Genomic DNA, 11147 nt, shown 5'->3' with positions numbered 1-11147 from the left:
GAAAACAAGACCATCAAGAACAAAATTGACAATACCTAGGTATAATTTTAAATACCTGTACCTGCTGCAAGACAGATGAGTCAGACAATGGGCAGCACAGTGAGGATTAACCTTTTTGTTTTTGTACTTCCTTTTCAGTTGTTCCGCTTCATCTATCATACACTGAAACTTCACCACAAGCTACAGGGAAGAAAAAAAAAAACCTGTCCCGGCTTCCTCTTTCACATAAAATGTGTAACTGTCCCACAACAGATGTGACTCTGTTTGTTTAACTAATGATGTTTTGTGCTGGGAGTGGGGAACAGACTTCTGAACAGATCCAGGATTTGTCACTTTAGGAGAAAGAGAAATGAGATGTTTAATTCGAAACATCTGGATCACTTTGCTGTTTTAATGGAGGCATCTTAAATTATTGGGCATTAAACAAAGTGGTGAGTTGGTATGGGGAACTAAATACTCAGTGTCATGGAACTTTACAAAGTAAACAACTCCAGAGTGCTGTGCTACAGCATTACATCATCTCATGTTACCACAACAGAACACTGAAGTCTCCATCTCCAATGACATCTACACTCATGGTGTCAAACTTGCAGGCTGACTTTTTTTTCTATAACACACAAGAATGTCATAAAACATGAACAACTATTAAAGTCTACTAACTGGAGAATTGTTCAGAGATTTTAATGCCATTTTCAACATCAAAATTAATAGTCCCATGAGCCTTTGCTCCAGTATGTTTGTCCCAAGCATAGGCTGTATAAAACATGGACGTAGTATCCGTGACGTCACCCATCTGTTTCTGAAGCGCTGTTTGGAGGCCAATCAGCCATATTGCTGCTGTCGATGCGATTGTGCCTGTCAATCAAATCAGCTGTGCCTCTCATTGGAAGACTCGTAATGTAAATGTCTTCGAAATTGCCGCGTTAGAAAATATTCACCCCCTGTACAGTGTGTGCCGATCGGCAAATGAGCTAACCAAACTACACGTCTTTTGTACCAGGCTGTAAACATGTTTATTTCTGCTGTAAATGTCGGCTTTTTTGAATTGGTGTGTATGTGGTTTCTGGTACTTCCAGAGCCAGCCTCAAGCGGATCCTCGATGAACTGCAGTTTTGAGCACTTCTGCATTGGACTCATGTTTTTAGACCGGAGGTTGCCGCTTGGTCCCAAGTCCAAGTCACTGCCCACTTCTGGGTCGCTACTATGCATCTCTGTTTTGCTAGCTGTTTCACCTTTAGTGAAACTCATTCAAGTCAAAGGTACAAAATAAAACTGTTTTATATCTGAGTAAAAGCAACCAAGCCAAATCACAATAAATCTCCCATCACTGCTGCTGTGCTAAGCTAGCTTACTTGGCATCCTTTAGCAGCATTAGCATGGGGCTTTTCTCCTGCAGGAGTAGAATTAGCCATTTCCACCCCTTGCTAGCTTAACTAAATATAGTGCTTCTGCTTTAAGCTGGCCGAGTTAACTTTTTGAATCTGGCACTTACTGTTGCCATTAAAGCACAGCATATATTTACAAAACTCTACAAATATTTCAAATTAACCCTCCTGTTATGTTGCGGGTCAAATTGCCCCTTTTTGAAGTCCATTTTAGGCAATATATGCCTTCCAAACTGGGTGAATACAGCATAAAAATCTGGGCAGCATGTGTCAGAAGAGGTGTCTTGTGTTCATTTATCAACATCACTTCATAAAAATTAAAAAATTAAAAATCTAAAATAAAATAAACAAAAATATTTGTCATGTAAAACTATTATATTTATATTTAGGGCTTTCCAATGTGTATGAGTTATCCTCATTGAACCATGATGTGTGAGAATTAAAGAACACCAATGCACTAAATCTTGATTTAAATGGTTAGTAATGGAGTTGAAAATGAGATAAAAAATAAAAAAAAAAGTTTATTGGGATGTTTTTGATTCTAACACTTTTGGATAATTGAATATGCACCGCGTCAAATTGACCCAGGAACATTATGGCTGTTCCAGATAAATGAACATAACAGGAGGGTTAAGGAGTTGTGTTCAATAATGTCACTTCTCCATCCCTGACTAATCAAATCTAGAAGGATTGATGGATGCAAGAGGAGAAACAAACTACCCTTGTTCTTTTCAAGGTAGATCCAGGTTTAAAGATCCTGCAAATGCTACCACACACTTTCTATCAGTTGCTCTTTTCAAGTACTTTGTCAAATGCCATTCAGAAGAAAGCCATTCAAAGAAAATATGAATCAAACTAAGTATTATAAAACAGATGCAGTGCTCTGAACTTGAGGTCAAAGGTCAAAAATAGCGTTAATAGACACAGGTCCTAAAATGACAGAATGTTTTTTAAAGCAATGTGCAGTTACTGTGTTCTGGTTCCTTGAACACAGATTAGCTATAACATGCTACAATAACAAATTGGCCTAACTCAACAAGACAAACTCTCATATATCTAATGTGACTACATCACTTGCATGACAACTCTCCCTGCCAAGTAGTGATTTAAAGCTGTGAGAGGAACACACAAGTTTTACCTCTGTCAAAATGTTGTCAAACCGCTGTTTCTAACCTACAGACTGAAGCTGAACTCACTGACTGTCGCTGAAGTCAGACATAGCTGTCTAAGGCGTCACCTGTCAGTGTTCCTGCATTAAGCTGTACTCATCAGTTTGACATAGTGACTAGATCTTTTTGTTATAATAACAAAGGCGCAATGCACAACTGCAATTTTAAAGCCCAGGTGTGCTTTGGTAGGAGGGGTTCAGACACAGCCACCAAGCATAGCCTCACTCAAACAATAAGAGGACGTTATCAGGGAAGAAATCAGTGTACCGTGCAACAGAGTACGGTATGTTGGAATAGGTATGTATCTGAGGTATTTCAAGATTCAGATGTAACAGTGTCTACGTGTTCGAGTGCTGCGCTGATGATACAATATGTGACAACAGCTATGAAAACAAAGAGTAGAGGATTAAGTTGACAAAAAGTAGTTGTGATTGGATGTTTGCCCTGATGCACTCTGTGAGAAATCAAGACCAGTTACTACATGTTAAATGATCCGTTAATAAAAAATATTCAAGGGTTGAAGAGTAATCCATGGATGCAGAAATTACAATCAAACACACACACACACATGATTCTACTCACCTTTCCAGCTCAGTATTATTTTCAACATTTCTACAGTTAATAAAAGAGAGAAGAAGAACTGTGTCATCATCCAGCTCTGCACTGGTTCGTGTCGTCTCTGCATGCTTTTGGAGCCAGGCCAACATTTCCATCGTCTTCTTTTAACTCAGTAAGATTAAGATTGGTAAGATTTTCCTCATTCACCCAGCACTGGAGAGTCTTAGCGTTAATTTGGTATTACTCTCAGGTGAAAACAAACAAGCCAGCGCCATGTAGTGCACCATGGTCAAAGTATTTTAGGAGCTGCTATGAATCACCAAGAAAAGCTGTAACATGGAGAGGACAGGAAAGGGTACTGGCAGCTGGTAAGAAGTCCCAGTAGGGTGAAAAAAAAATCCTAAACCGCCGAGGGGTTTCATTTAAAGTTATTTTTGGGGGGGGCATTTTTTTGCCTTTGTTGGATAGGACGGCTGAAGAGAGACAGGAAATGTGGGGAGAAGAGAGAAGAGGGAGACATGCAGCAAATGGCCACTGGGACTCTGTATATTGGGTGTGTGCTGAAACCACTAGGCCAACGGGATTTGATTTAGAAATGGCAGGACTGCTTAAATATGGAATACATTTGTGCATTCATGAACTCAACTCCAACACGGTCTCTGCAGACGTGTGTCTAACATGAGTCTGGTCCTGATGGAGGTTTCTGCCTGTTAAAGGAAGTTTGTCCTTGCAGCTGTGCTTTCTAAATGCTGCAAAGTGCTCTGCTCATGGTGGATTAAGATGAGATCAGACTGCGTCCCGTGTATCTCTCTCTCTTCATCTCCCTCTATCCCTCTTTCCAACCCCAACACGGTCTCAGCAGATGTGTGTCTAACATGAGTCTGGTTCTACTGAAGGTTTCTGCCTGTTAAAGGAAGTTTGTCCTTGCCACCGTAACTTGCTAAATGCTGCAAAGTGCTCTGCTCATGGTGGATTAAGATGAGATCAGACTGAGTCCTGTCTGTAAGAGGGGACTGGATCTTATCCTGTCTTGATGTTGGGTCTCTGTTAATAATAGAACATAGGGTACGGTCTAGACCTGCTTGACCTGTTTGGACTCACTTGATCAACAGGGTCTTCAGCCACCTTCCTCCTCCCAGCTGGTTTGGAAAAATGTCCTCAAGAAAGAAGTACACGTGACCAACAGCTGTACTACAGGTGAGACTCATGTTAATCAAAGTGTTACTCACACATTCATCATAAACACACTGAATAAAGACGGCAGGTGACGTGTGCCTAAAAGATCCATGATGATGGAGTTCCCCAGAAGGAGAGAGAACCCCATCACCAACCAGGACAGGAAGGGAGCCTGGAAGTTCAGCAGGTTTTGGAAGTTCATGCCTATGTTTGGGTTTCTCCAACTTCACAAGAAGTCAAACCTTCTTGAGATAACGTTTGTTGTGAGTTGGCTCTATAAAATTAAAGATTGATTGAGCGATTTGAGTTGCATCTATTCATCCATCATCTTGACCGCTTATCCCGTTTGGTGTCACAGGGGGGCTGGAGCCAATCCCAGCTGACTTTGGGACAGGTTGCCAACCTACCACAGGGCAAACATGGAAAGACAGACAATCATTCACGTACACACTCACCTACAGGCAATTTAGAGTGACCAATGAACCTGACGAGCATGTTTTTGGACTGTGGGAGGAAGCCGGAGTACCCGGAGAACCCATGCATGCACGGGGAGAACATGCACACTCCACACAGAAAGGCACCTGCCCTACCGAGGACTGGAACCAGGAACCTTCTCGCTGTGAGGCAACATTGCTACCCACTGCACGCCCGTGTGACCCTGAGTTGCATTTATGTTTCAATATTTGTTTGAAATGACTTGAAAATGGAGAATGCTTCATAAATTAGTCGCAAATCACATTACTCTGTCAACATTTTCACATTTTTGACACACATTTTACACTGATAAATAGATTCCCTGCATAGATCTGTGAAGGTTCTCAGTCATCCAGGTCTTGGCATTCCAAAGCTTGATCCGTAAGGCAACTGGACTGGTAGAAATTGTTGAAGACGTTTCACCTCACGACTGAAGCCTTCTTCAGTTCGGACCAGGCTGGGGAAGAGCTAGAAAATATAAGCCTCTAACAGTCTACCTGGACACACCCACTACTGTTAGAGGCTTATATCTTCTAGCTCTTCCCCAGTCTGGTTAGAACTGAAGAAGCCTTTCGGAGGAGAGGCAGACACACTGGGATCCTATCTCACCCCCTTCCCCCCAACCCCCCATCACTTATTTAAACTCTTCCTGTCCCATTAAAGTTACTAACCATAGACCTTTCTGGAGTCCTTGAGCTCCCTTGTCTCGTAGGTTTCTCTGAACTGCCGTAGACGTCCTCCTGCTGCAGACGCTCTGGACTCCAGCTGATACGGACGTGCTGGACTCCAGCGGCAACAGCTTCTACTACTCGTCTCATCACTATCTCCTCTCTCTCTTACTCTCCTCTATCCCTCTTTCAAGACCCAACTTGGTTGAGGCATGATGGCTGTCTAACATGAGTCTGGTCCTGCTCGAGGTTTCTGCCTGTTAAAGGAAGTTTTTCCTTACCACTGTAACTAGCTAAATACTGCATGGTGCAATGCTCATGGTGGATTAAGGTGGGGTCAGACTGAGTCTTACCCTGTCTTGAAGTTGGGTCTCTGTTCATAATTTGACATAGAGTGGTCTAGGCCTCCTATGTTTGTAAAAGCGTCTTGAGATAACATTTGTTGTGATTTGGCGCCATACAAATAAAGATTGATTGATTGATTGATTGATTGATTGATTGATTGATTGATTGATTGATTGATTGATTGATTGATTGATTGATTGATTGATTGATTGATTGATTGATAGGTTAGGTTTCATTACTAACAAACATGTCTTTTTTAATCACTGTCCCAGGTTATATTTAGTGTTGAACTCAAACCTATGACCTCTTGGTTTCAAGTTTGAATAGATTTCTTTTAGCTTGAAACAATGCACATCCCATTTTGCATATGCAGACATTTAGTTTGCTGTCATGCATGCTGTTGTAGCTTAGCTGGGTCTCCATGTCTGGTCTTGTGGAGCCAGAAGGGACCATATTTGACTTGGAGGGTGGAGTAGAAGAGTGTAGCAAAGCCTCAGCAAACATGAAGTTATCACAAGTTAGCTCTTTAATTAGTTTCCAAGGGTGGCAGCTGAATACACATGTTCAGTTATCAGGTTAAAGAAGCCAGATTGTTCATTCTAAGCATGTGCATGTGGCCCTCACGCTGGTGGCAGCTTGGGTGTGTCACACAAATACAGAAAACCACAGGGTAGATGATAATCAGGGTAATCACCTTCAGTACATGCAACACGTGGCTTCATGGTGTATGTAATGGATGTCATGTAGGTATTCATTTACTGGTTGGTGTCTTAGCAGTTTGGAATGAAAGTATGTCTACCGACGCCCTTTGCAACCTCCGATGCAGAGTCAGACGGTTGAGGCGTTGGTGCATCAGGGGACTGCCAGTCATAAATAATGAGGATCTGAAGACAATGAGCCTTTCTTTTAATTTCTTCGTCCATGTATTCCTACACCTCTGCAGTGTGTAGCTAGGATAATCTGTTGCCAGGGGTTAAATAAATGAATGGCTGCGAATGACAGCTGTTTGTTTGGATTGCAATTAATTAGCAGGGTGTGTCAAACACTGTCATTAATAATACTGATGGCAACTCAGATTTATTGGTCTTTCGAGGGATGCTGAGAAGACAAACACATAAGTCAGCCGACAAAAGGAGACAGGCGAGAACATTCCTCTGAGGCTCGTAAATTGAACAGAAATGTCATGGTAGATCTGATAAGAATTCACTCATCAGATTGGGAAAACACACGGCTACAATAATTTGAGCATTGTTAAATATATCACAGAATTAGCACAGAGTAGATCGTGCAACTTCTGCTACATCAACCCTTTTAATCTGCCAGTGATTTCATGTGTGACCTCCTGAGAGCACCACCCAGTATTTAAAGTGCTGGCTTTCTTCCTTTCACCACATGGGGGAGCTCTTGCTCAAGCTTTGCCTGCACTCAAACACCTGTGAGACATAACAAGGGGAGTATACTGACCATGCCATATGATATTCTGCATGCTTAATCTTAAATAAAAAACCTTGCATCTGTGTGCGAACATGTTTTTATATTTAATACTGAGTTTGTGTTTGATGCAACAAGTTATAAGACAACAAACAAATGTGTCAACTATGGAGAAGGTTCATATTACTCTTGCAGCTCATGTTGCTGATTTTATTTTCTGGTCATAGATAACATTTTTCATTTCTGCCATGTTGTTTCTGCCTCAGCGTCCATAGACGACTGAGTCTAATGCATAGGAAATGAAGAGCCAATACGGGTTTTTACTGTGTGGTTTTCAAATCAACAGACCTTGTCATATTCGTAATGGAACTTCTTTTTTTTTTTTCTTCCACTTTTGTTTTATTGCTGCATCCATAAAAGCAGCAGAATCAAAGTCCTGCAGCTCGCTCTGATTCTCCTCTGCAAGTCAAAAAGGGGAAGGGAAATTGTAATTTCTGAGGCAAACGGTTAGATTGACACCAGATATGTTTGGTGAACTGCTGCAAAGGTCATGCCAAAGAGGGACTCCAAATGTCAAACAGCCGTCTCTGAAGTTTGAGCCTTTGTGAGATCTGATGGATTGATATTCTTTTCCAGACTCAGAAAATGTCATTACTGATGTTTTGATGCAGAATGTCGGCTCATTTCTCTGATAATGGCAATAGAGCATTCATGGGCGTCTGTGAAAGACATTGGTGTAGTGATGTGAACTTCTGATGTGTGTGTGTTGTTGTGTAAGGGAAGTAGGAGTGTTATTTTGAGCAAATACCCCTGACCTTTCTTGCCCTTAGTGCCCTTTCAAACCAAAAAATTGAATTTCTAACACTGATAACCACCTGAGGCACCGGAGAGGGGGGCACCAGGAGGGGAATATTAACACTTTGGAGGGCATTTATTCTGTAGTAAATGTCACTATTTGCATGCAAGTGAGTCTCTAAGGCAAGCCAGAGCTCGTAAAATAACTTTCTTTTTAGTTTCTCACTTTAAATTAACCAAATCTTTTTTCTATTTTGGGTGATTTTTAACTCCAAGGGCTTGCATAATTGGGGTCACGATGTAGTCATTGGTATGATGGATTACTGAACACGGAAAAAATAGAGGCTATGTGTCAGTTTTAAATCGTCTTATGATGACATCATGCTGCAAGAAGCCATCCGAATCAAATCTTAAATTAGAGCAGTAAGAGTGTGCCTGCAGGAGAGAGTGCACACAGAGGAAAGTGTTGGAAATCAAGAAAATCTGATGTTGAATTTCCAAACTGAAGCAGTTTTTCATTAAAATTGCATATGGTGACGTTTTTTTTTTCATCGTATTGAAAAAAAAACGTTCCTGTGATTGGAAAAAAGACTTCAAATTTAAACATAAATAAACCATGAGTCATTCTCAGTGATCTAAGGTCCCGTTAAAGGCTAAATAAAGTGTTATTATTCCACATAAAATGCCAACATTGAAAACTGGAAGCGCACTCACAGAGCATAAAACCTTCACCAAGGCCAACGGCCCCCCTCCATTATGAAACACAAATGTGAGGACAAGCATTACCTGTTGGATATATTTCTCAACTATAAAGATTCACTTTGGTCGATATAGCTGCTTTTTTATGAGCAGGATCTGAAGCCGCTCTTGAAGTTGTTGGTTTCCTTCACCTCAGACACAAAGAGAAAGGATAATGAAGTCAGCGCTGTTATGTAATCAGCTAACACTGCAGCAACAGAAACAGAAGCTGAGCTAACATTCTCTGTGCTCCATGCAGGATGATATTTAACTGACACATATGAGTGTCATATTAATACCAATCAGTCATAACATAACGAACACTCACAGGTGATTAGATTGACATTGATTATTCCTATACAGCGACACCTGTCAGTGGTGGTGGGATACGTTAAGCAGCAGATGAACATTTTTTTCCCTCGAAGCTGATGTTGTATGAGCAGGAAAAAATGGGCCAGCAACTTTGACAAAGGCCAAATTATGATAGCTGGATGAGTGGATCCAACTGCAGCTCTTTTTTTGGTTGTGTTCTTGCTCTGAACTGGTCCAAGGAGGGAGAACTGGTGAACCAGCGACAGGGTCATGGGGGTCATTGCTCATTGATGTGCAGGGAGAGCAAAGGCTAGACTGCTGGAGTCAACAGCTACTGGAGCTGAGATTGCTTGACAGTTTGTTGTGTTTGGGGCTGCAAAGCTGCAAACTGCACAGTGCTGACCCCCCGTCCACAAACGTAGGGCCGACTCTGGGCATGTGATGAGCAACTTTGGGGGTAACATGTTACAAATTAATCCATTAAAGTTATCCAATGACTTGATTACATCCCAAGAGAGGAGATAATTACCATACATCTGCACAACATTATTTTATTTATTATTTATTTAACCTTTATTTAACCAGATGAGACCCATTGAGATCAAGACCTCATTTACAAGGGTGACCTGGCCAAGAGGTCAGCAGCACTCGTCAAAATAAATAGCACTTCTTAACAGCATGGAGCATATATACAGACAGTATGTAGAAGCAATCAATCATTTAAAAGTGCAACTAATTTGCAAATAAAGTGCAATTTGTGATTTTGTGACATTAGAGTACTGTTATGTTAATGTCCAGTATGTTGTAGTTGATTGATCAGTCACTGATTGGCCAAAGTAAGTGAAAATCTCATATCTGCAACAATACTTTGATTAGTTTGGACGTTACGGTCTGCTAGTTAAGATGAACCTTATGTCTCAGTGATGCAACCAAACAATGACACAGCTCACAAGTTACAAACTAGCTAATTTCAGCCATAGACTGTATAAATAATGGACATAGTATCCGTGACGTCACCCATCTGTTCCTGAGCGCTGTTTTGAAGCCAATCGTCAGCGGGAGCCATATTGGAAATGCTGAACTCAACCAAACTTAGTGTGAGGTAAAGAGGCGGGGTTTGAGCCTCCTAGCCAACAGCTATATGTCCCCGCCAAGCAGCAACCTCCGGTCTCAAACCGCCCATGCGGAAGTGTCATAAACTGCAACTCATCGAGAATCCGCTTGAGACTGGCTGCAGAAACACCGGAAACCACATAGACATGAATGGAAAAAAGACGATATTTGCAGCATTAATAAACATGTTTACAGCCTGGTTCAAAAACGGCTTGGCTCTACGGAGCTGATCTCTCTATCGGCACACACTGTACCAGGGTGATTTTTTTTCTAACGCGACGATTCAGAAGATATTAAGATTACGAGTTTTTGCCCAAATAAGGACATGACTGACGTGACTCCTGGACAGGAACACATAGCTGTTGGCTAGGAGGCTCAAACTCCGCCTCTTTACATCAGACTCTGCCTGGTTGAGTTCAGCGTTTCCAATATGGCTGCCTCCATCGATTGGCTTCAAAACAACGTCACAGATACTACGGGCATTATTAATACAGTCTTTGCTCCGAGCCAACAGCTATGGGTTCCCGCCTGTCAGTCAAGTCAGTCATGTCCTTATTTGGGCAAAACTTGTAATCTTAATATCTTCGAAAAGGTTGCGTTAGAAAAAAAATCACCCTCTGTACAGTGTGTGCCGATAGAGGAATTAGCAATGAAGAGCCAAGCTGTTTTTTGAACCAGGCTGTAAACATGTTTATTTCTGCTGTTAAGATCGTCTTTTTTTAATTGGTGTGTATGTGGTTTCCTGCATTTCTGCAGCCAGCTTCTAGTGGACGCTCTGTGAACTGCAGTTCATAACACTTCCACATGGGCTTCATATTTTGAGACCGGATGTTGCCGCTTGGTTTCAGCGTATGGTTCAGGGTCGACTTTACACCCTAACTTAGTACTCTAATGCAGAGCTGCTGCAACAGGACACAGAAGACACAGTTTCTGTTTCCCTCCAATTTCATGGTAGGTAGCTACCAACAGTGGAAGGTAAACCT

The sequence above is a fragment of the Notolabrus celidotus genome, chromosome 19, assembly GCF_009762535.1.
Source record: "Notolabrus celidotus isolate fNotCel1 chromosome 19, fNotCel1.pri, whole genome shotgun sequence".
Classification (NCBI taxonomy): domain Eukaryota; kingdom Metazoa; phylum Chordata; class Actinopteri; order Labriformes; family Labridae; genus Notolabrus; species Notolabrus celidotus.
Note: the sequence above shows the minus strand (reverse complement) of the source record.